The sequence below is a fragment of the Somniosus microcephalus genome, unplaced genomic scaffold (genome assembly GCF_052327205.1).
Source record: "Somniosus microcephalus isolate GS21.2 unplaced genomic scaffold, FLI_Smic_1.0 unresolved_chr1, whole genome shotgun sequence".
Classification (NCBI taxonomy): domain Eukaryota; kingdom Metazoa; phylum Chordata; class Chondrichthyes; order Squaliformes; family Somniosidae; genus Somniosus; species Somniosus microcephalus.
The window spans coordinates 61017680-61026675 of record NW_028225179.1 but is presented as its reverse complement, the minus strand read 5'-3'; the positions used below and the strand labels follow the sequence as shown (position 1 = coordinate 61026675).

Sequence of the window (8996 nt, the reverse complement as noted above, 5' to 3'; positions counted from 1 at the left end):
AAACGTTTCTTTGTTTTGCATGTGATGAATTTTCATCGGTTCTCATTTTGCAGACTGTATTTTAGGAGTTGGGTAAAAATGTTCAGTACTTATGACACCAGGATCTGGTGCAGCCTTTGGTAAATTCACCAGCTCGCGAACACATGAGAGTACCTCCTGCTTCACTCTTTCATATAAACCCAGCCAATGCGCCTCAAGTAAACAACATTGCACCCCCGCACGATTAGACAACCTGAAATGTGCAAGTAAATGTGCACGGATAACAAGCACCAATCAAGCGCAGCTCTAGTGGCGCAATCGGTTAGCGCGCGGTACTTATATAGCAGTACAGGCTCGGAGAAATGTCGAGGTTGTGAGTTCGAGCCTCACCTAGAGCAGTCAATGCTTTTGCTGTGCGCTATTTCGACCGGAGCAGAAGGTACAATTGTTTTATCCGCTAACTATACACTTATTAGCTGTTCCACGTGAGCTCTTATGTTCCTCAGGCCCACCGTGTTCCAATAACGGATGGAAGTTTTAAAGGAGCCCTTCAGTGTTACTTATTGACAGGAGGGAAGGTGGGGCCAGTTTTAACTGTTAAACCAGCAACTATCAGGCAAAGAATAATGTGCAGGAAATAAATTCGATTTCAAAGCAGTGACTAAGTCTTTGGCACAGGCGAGAAGATGTGTAAACTCACGAGTTATCTGTACAGGTTTCCGACATCACGTTGAACACAAACAACGATTCACCTGAACATGATGTTGCGAATTACAAGGACGGAAGTTACGTACAGACAATCGCCCAAACACCATATCCAGAATTAGGTTGTCGCCGACCCTCTTGTTATGGGGAGAATAGTGAGCAGATTCAGGAAAACTGCTCATATAAAGAAGTGGATTTAGGAAAAGATAAACATATTTCAAATTAATGAACATGACCTCTGCGAATTGGGTTCGCACTAGAGCAGAGAAACCTAATGTAACTTCGGACAAAAATCGTCAGCTCCTTGGTCTTGGGGCATGATTCTCGCGTAGGACATTTCACAAATTAAAATGCGAGAGCTTCTGGGTCAAATCCCAGACGAACCCCACGGCATTTAGATACAACTCACCAACTCGGTCATCACAACTGGAATCGCTTTTCTTTAAAATAGACTAACGCACTAAATGATCCGGGATTGTGACCACACCCGGTTTAAACAGACACAGAGTGATCCTTGACTGACCACGACCCCGCCCATTATAGACAGGGCTGATTATCATTGCTTATGAAATCGATGGAAACATAACTGGGGCGGTTTATATAAAGGGCGGCCGATTACGATACGCAATTTTTCTAGGACGCCAAGTTGAAGTTTGACTCCATATCATTTTTCCCTTTACGTCATTTCACTCCAGCCGAATGAACAGAGACCTGAGCACATAATCCAGGCTGACACTCCAGTGCAGTACTGAGGGAGAGCTGCACTGTCGGTGGTGCCGTCTTTCCAGTAAGACGTTCAACCGAGGCCTCAGATCCCATGAGAGTATGCCAAAAAGAATGAGGATTTCTCCCCATTGTCCTGCCCATTATTTACCTCTCAAATAAAGACACTAAAACAGAAAATCTCCTCATTAAGTTTGATAAATATTTCTGAAATTACATTTCCTCCTAAACGATAAAGTTGTTTTTCTGCTCCCTAATCATTTGGCTTTGTTCCCGCTTGTCTTTCATTTGGTGGCAATTGCAGAGGAAGGAAGACAGGTAGGGATGATTCTCCATCTCTGATTCCCGTCCTGCCTTCATTCAAGAACTCCAGTGGTCTGTTTTAATTTTAACAAGATATGAAGAGTGCACAGACCTTAATCACCAGTGTGATTTTGACGAGATTGCGATTACAAAGCCTATTTTACGCAAAATTCAGTGAAACGCTCGGAAGGTTTAACAGCATCAATCGTGTAATGGAAAAACGACGAGGACGGAGTTCGAACCCACGCGTGCAGCGCACAATGGATTACACTGCGCTCAACCATTCCAAGGGATATGGGGAGAAAACAAGGACATGTTACTGAATTTTGATGATCAGCCATGATCTCATTAAATGGCAGAACAGGCTCGAGCGGCCGAATGGCCTACTCCTACTCCTATCTTCTATGTTTCTGTTTCATGCTATTTGCATCTAAGCAGAAATACTCTGAAAGAAAGTCCCCTTCACCGCTTGTCCTGCACGTGCACACAGACTTACAATGTTGAAAATGTACAATCAGCCCATGTAAGTAAAAGGCCTTCCGATATCTTCAGGTGAGGGGCTGTCCGAAATGGTCGGTTTGAAGGCAGATTCAGAACAGGTTTCGCCCACTTATTTAAACGACCACGGCAGGACTCGAATCTACAATCATCTGCTAACTGAACGATTACGCACCGAAGTCAAACCCCTTATCCATTTGACCACATGACCACTGCTGCCCGGATCTTCTTGTGATGGGGAGAATTGTGAGCAGATTCAGGGAAACAGCTCATATAAAGCAGTGGATTTAGGAAAATATAAACATATTTCATAAAAATGAACAGGTCCTCTGCGAACTGGGTTTGCAACAGCGCAGGGAAACCTAACGCAAATTCGAGCCCAAAATCGGCGGTTCGTTGGTCTAGAGGTCTGATTCTCGTTCAGGGAATTTCGCTGCTTAAATAAATGCGAGAAATCCCGGGTTCAAGTCCCGGCCTGAACCCCGCCAACCTTAACAACGGGGTCATTACAGCTAAATTCGCACACCTGTTAAAAAGACTTAGACAATTGATGATCCGTGACTGTGCACTCACCTGATTTAATCATAGGGTCATAATCGCACAGACGGAGGCAATTCAGCCCATCGAGCCAGCGCCGGTTCTCTGTCGAGCAATCAAGTCAGTACCATTCCCTCGCACTATCGCCGTATTTATGCAAATTTATTTCCCTCAAATGCCGATCCAGTCTCCCTTTGAAAACATTCAGTGTCTGTGATTCCACCACTTCCAACGGCAGTGAATTGCAGGTCATCACCAGTGTGTAATTTTGTTTCTTCACACCCCCCTGTATCTCTTGCCTATAATCTTAAATCCCCTAGTCCTTGTACCATCAACTAGTGGGAAAAGCCGTTCCCTGTCTCGCCTATCAAAACCCGTCATTATCTTGTACACTTCTATCAAATCACTCCTCAACCTCCTTTACTCTAATGAAAACAAATCCAGCTTCTCCAACATGTCCTTGTAGCTAAGAGCCCCCTTCCCCGGAACCATTCTGGTAAATCTCCTCTGCACCCGCTCAAGGGCCTTCACATCCTTCCTAAAGTGTAGCGGCCAGATGAGACGCAATACTCCAGTTGTGGCCTAACCAGCACTCTATAAAGTCTCAGCAAATCTTCTCTACTTTTGTACTCAATACCTCTATATATGAAGCCCAAGATCACAAATGCTTTGTTAACCACTCTCTCAATATGTCCTGCCACCTCCAGGGACCTATGTACATTAACTCCCAGATCCCTCTGTCCCTGCACACTATTTAAAGCTGTGCCTTTAAGTGTATATTCCCTCTCCCTGTTCGTTCTGCCAAAATGCATCACCTCACAATTCTCTGTATTAAATCCCATCTGCAACGTGTTTGCCCGTTCTGCTAGCCTTTTTATGTGCTGTTGTAGTCGATTGGCATCATCATCACTGTTTGCCACACCCCCAGGTTTGGTGTCATCGGCGAATTTAGAAACTCTACTCCGTATTCCAATATACAGGTCATTTATATATATCGAAAAGGCAGTGGCCCCAGCACTGACCCTTGGGGAAAAACACTGTCTACCATCCTCCAATCTGAAGTACAGCCATTTACCACAACTCGCTGTTTTCTGTCTTTAAGCCAATTCATTATCCAAGCTGCCACGAGCCTCAATTTTGTTAACTAGCCTTTTATGTGGTACTTTGTCAAACGCCTTCCGAAAATCCATGTAGCCAACATCCATTGCATTCACTTCATCAATCCTCTCTGTTACTTCATCAAAAAATTCAATAAGTTTAGCCAAGCACATTCTGCATTCCACACATCCGTGTTGGCGCTACTTAATTAGCTTAAACTTCTCCAAGTGCCCGTTAATTTTTCCTTGATTATTGTTTCTAAAACTTTACCCACCACTGATGTTAAACTGACCGGCCTGTAGTTGTTGGATCATCCTTACATCCTTTCTTGAAAAATGGTGTCACATTTGCCACTTTCAAATCCTCAGGCACCTCCCCCGCAGCTAGGGAAGATAGGAAAATTATGGGAAGCCTTCTTTGTCTCTAATAGGCCGCACCCCGCCTCTTACTGCCCGCTAACTGTTTACATGCCAGTAGTAGATTTTTGGGTTCCATTTTATGTTTCACGCCATTCTACTCTCATAGTCTCTTTGGCAATTTTATTTGTATCTTCACATCCCCTCTCAACTTATTATATTTGGTCTGATTCTGCCTTGAAGAATTCGCCTGATATGCATCATACAACCTCCTTTCTTGTTTAAACAGAAAGTAGGTTGTATGATGAATTTCAGGTAAACATCCCCTTTAAACAGATAAATAATGATCTAGGAATGACAGCACATCACTTTTAAACAGACACAGAATGATCCGGGACTGACGGCACATCCCTTTTAAACAGATACAGAATGATCCGGGACTGACAACACATCCTGTTTGAACAGACACAGAATGATCCAGGACTGACAGGACATTCCTTTTAAACAGACACAGAATGATCCGGGTCTGACAGTTCACCCCTTTTAAACAGATACAGAATGATCCTGGACTGACAGCACATCCCTTTTAAACAGAGACAGAATGATCAAGGACTGACAGGACATCCCTTTTAAACAGACACAGAATGATCCGGGACTGACAGCACATCCCTTTTAAACAGTTATACAATGATGCGGTTTATTCTTGTGCCCCAAGTTGAAGTTTTGTCCACTGTCATTTTTTTGTCTTCGCCATTTCACTCGAGCCGAATGAATTGAGTTTAGGTGTCAGCCGTGGCTCAGCGGCAGCAATCTCAAGCCCCACTCCAGAGACTTGAGCTCATAATCCAGGCTGACACTCCAGTGCAGTACTGAGGGTATGCTGCACTTTCGACGGTACCGTCTTTCTGAAAAGACGTAACACCGAAGCCTCAGATACCATGGCACTATTTCGAAAAGAACGAGGATTTCTCCCCAGTGCACTGCCCATTATTTATCTCTCAACGAAAGACAAAAAAACAGATAATCTGGTCATTAATGTTGATAAAATCTTTTAAAATTACATTTGTTCCTAAAAGTTAAAATTATGTTTCTGCTCTCTAATCATTTGTTTTCCCGCTAGTCTTTCATTGGGTTTCAATCTCAGAGGAAAGAATAGAAAGGAAATGGTGCATCTGTGATTCGCGATTTCTGTTCTACGTTTATGCAATGAGTCCGTGTTTATTTTAGTATTCGCATGAACAGCACAGAGGCACAGACTGAAAAACCCAGTGTGGCCAGCAATGATGAGGATGGGATTCAACCCCACGAGTCCAAAGCACAATGGATTAGTACGAATGACCATCGGTTTTAATGGTCAGTTTTAAGCTGGATTCCGAGCAGAGAAGAACAAGTTTCGCCCAGTGAGTTAACAGACCGCGCACCACTCCGCTGCTCTCCCCCATAGCCCGAAAAGATTTTCCATTCCGCCTATATATTAATAATTTAAGCTTTGCCATGAGCTAAGTGTAGCATGCTTGGGAGGAAAATGAGACTTTGGACGGAAGGATCTGTAGGGTTTTAGTTGTAACTCTCTTCACTCTTTAGGGTAATCAGAGCTCAGATCAAGCCAAGCTTTAAACTTTTCAAACAAATCGTTTTATTAACCTATTAATACAAGTTTTACAGAGAGAGATTTGTACAACCTCAGTGGTGCAACTCAAAACTCAGAATGGTCAATTCTTCTGCTTCGGGAGATGGAGAGATGAATTATGTGTTGGTGTCTCCTTGGTGTTTTTCTGGTCAGTCTTCCAGATCTCCACTCCGTTTGTCTGTCTCCTGGACTGTCTCTTGGAATGTGTTCTGCTTTTCACTTTAGAATGGCTGCTCTTGTACCATTGCTGCTGACAGAAACAAGCCTGCCAGTGACTTTCCATTCTCTCTCTCCCATGGTTACACAGACTGATGCTACCGGGCAGTACCGAGTGTATGCGAAGGTTCCTCAGAGACTAGCGAGGCCTCCTTATCTGCAGCTTCCAGGCAATCTGCATAACACTTTTGGAATTCGGTCAGCAAAACTTCTTGAAGTAAATAAGTGATCCAGGTCTCTCGGCATTCCTTTAGTTTCCTTAAAACCGGCATTGAAAATTCCAAAATCCTTCCAGAGGGAGCAGATTGAAGAAAATAAATTATTTGACGTAATTAATTACAATAATGAGAGAATCTGCTGCGAGCAGGTTTCGAATATTCGCGGGGAAACCCCAATGGATTTCAAGTCCAACGCCTTAACCACTGGGCTACCGCAGCTCCGAAAACAGCCAACAAGTTAAATTATCAAATCGCTGACCCTGTTTATTATTGGTGATGACGGTTTTGTGATATTTAATTTGCTGCAAATTCAGCAAGTCCAGAAGAATCGCAGTGATCATTACAATAAAACAAAACTTCCGATATTTAACGGTAATGTAAGATGTTGAGAACAGCGTGGAATATTCTGCAGGATAATGACAATAAACAGCAGGAACATTGTGTTCTGCTCCCACAAGACACAGATCAGCCTCAGCCTCTGCTCCCTGCCCGCCGGCTGCACAAACCTTGTCTCCAGATTATAAACTCATTCTAGGTTGGAGATCAATATTCAGGATAGAGAATGAACACAGCGGGAGAGATCAAATATATAAATCAATTATTTTAGACCAGAGACCGCGATAGATATCCTATATTGCTCAAATGCATCAATGTGGGAATATGACATTAAATGTGTTTAAATACAGTGGGGGATTTAAAGTAGATTCGGAGCCAGTAATTTCCAAGGTGATCTTTCCTGTGTCTCTCTTGCCTCTCTCCCCCTTCCTTCGTTGAGATCACAGGTGTTTTTGCACAGAGTTGAACCTAAATCATTCAAGTTCGAATATTGTAATTGTTGCATCACAATAATCAAAATCTTGTTAAAAATGTTGGCTCATTAGTTCCCCAGTGTCACAGGAAGATTTGTCTGATCCCCTCATTTATTTCATGTAAGACACTAACACAGGTATTCATTCAGAATCAACCCACAGATTGAAACTGGGATAAACACAGTGACATACAGACAACATCGGGATATATGGCGGAATAGACAGGAGAGGAGAATCAATAATAAACGGCCTCAGCCTCCAACAGACAGTGACAGGTAGCTGATAGATATCAGTGAGAGGAGGCGGGCGCATGCGAGTGTGATTTGGCTTCGTGGCTTAGCTGGTTAAAGCGACTGTTTAATAAACAGGTAAATCCTGGGTTCGACTCCCAGCAGGGCCTTTTTCTTTGTCTGAATGAATCTCCAGGGGTGAGTTTCTTCTCGTGCGAAAGGGATGCAATCCTTTTAAATGTAACTGCGGCTGCACTACTTCCCATTATGGATTAAGGCTCCATTCGCTGCGGGTCGTGGGTCGAATTCCACCGGTGTCAAAATTTCTGGCGGTGCTGATTTTGGCATCTTCACCAAAATCGATCTTTTCTAAGCAGTGCCGTGCGTGACTTGGCTGTGGTTAGGGCAGAGCTGGCGCAGCTGATATGTGACGACAAGATCGATTAGTGGTCAATACTCTGCGTTGCGGCTACAGCAACCTTAGATCGAATCTCAATCACGGTATCGCTCGCTTTATATCTTCTGTTCTCTGCAGCACCTGCTGATAGAACGCAGCAAATAATCAATCTTCTCTACAACAAACAGCATTTTTTTTATTAACGGTGAAAACCTATTTCCTCCTTCAAACCCCGCGCTCTCACATGCCTGAGCTTGATGCTCCATAATTCAAACCAGCCTCTTCTCCCAGCTTTTTCATCCGTCCACAATCTATAGCCCTCCTTCACTTTCCTCCTTCCGTTTCTTTGTCACTTTTCTGCGGCATTACCTTAATCTAACATTCACTTTCACCTACTTACACCATTAACTTTGCTCTGCTACCACCGCTGTTCCTGACGGCACATGTCCCATTCGCAGCAATCTGAATTGATGCTTTGAAACCAGTCGATACATTTAGAACTGCGGGACCGCTCGACAGACAAGCATTTAGAAAGCAGGGCTGGCTTTTGGAAGCAAAACAACCGGTTTGCACCAGAAATTTTCTTGACGTCATTGCTAATCGTAATTGGGATTGCCGTCAGTAGCGGATCATTCGATGTCTCTTTGAAACGGGTTTGCTCGCATTCTTGCTTTGGTGTTTCACAGCTGCGAGACGGCCCGTGTTCAAATCCCGGAACAGCCCCGCTCGCTTTTAGTCAAAACTCAGCTTCTTACAGTTCATCGACATTTCAGAAAACATAAATACTTTCCATTAAAAACATGAGATTTCGTGTCATTTTGCCCATATATTTCGAAATCACAGAAACCCCACAATGCAGATAGAGGCCATTTCGGCCCATCGAGCCTGCACCGACACATATCCCACCCTATCGTCGTAGCCTCACGTATTTAATCCCCTTAACACTAAGGGTCAATTTATCATAGACCAATCAATCTAACCCACACATCTTTGGACTGTGGGAGGAAACCGGAGCAAACCCACGCAGAATATGCAAACTCCACACAAACAGTCACACCGAGGCCGAATTCGAACCCGGGTCTCTGGCGCTGATGAGGCAACAGTGCTAACCACTATGCCACCGTGCTTCAATTAAGCACCTGAAAACCAACCAACAGAGAAAAGTTAAAGGCTCCCAGGTATATTGAGCTTGGTGTCTCATTGGAGTTATTGCATCCGTGTTCGATTCCGGCCAATGCAGGACCTTTACATTTTGCTTTCTGCACCCATGAGCTCGCCTGAATTGGGATAAACTTAC

General features: G+C 43.8%; 1 non-coding gene across 1 annotated transcript; it reads left to right on the top strand.

Moving 5' to 3' along the window:
* The first annotated feature begins 282 nt into the window (after positions 1 to 282).
* trnai-uau (transfer RNA isoleucine (anticodon UAU)) lies at positions 283 to 377 on the top strand. Its single transcript has 2 exons — positions 283 to 320; positions 342 to 377. It is a non-coding gene; the product is annotated as a tRNA-Ile (tRNA).
* The last annotated feature ends 8619 nt before the right edge of the window (positions 378 to 8996 follow it).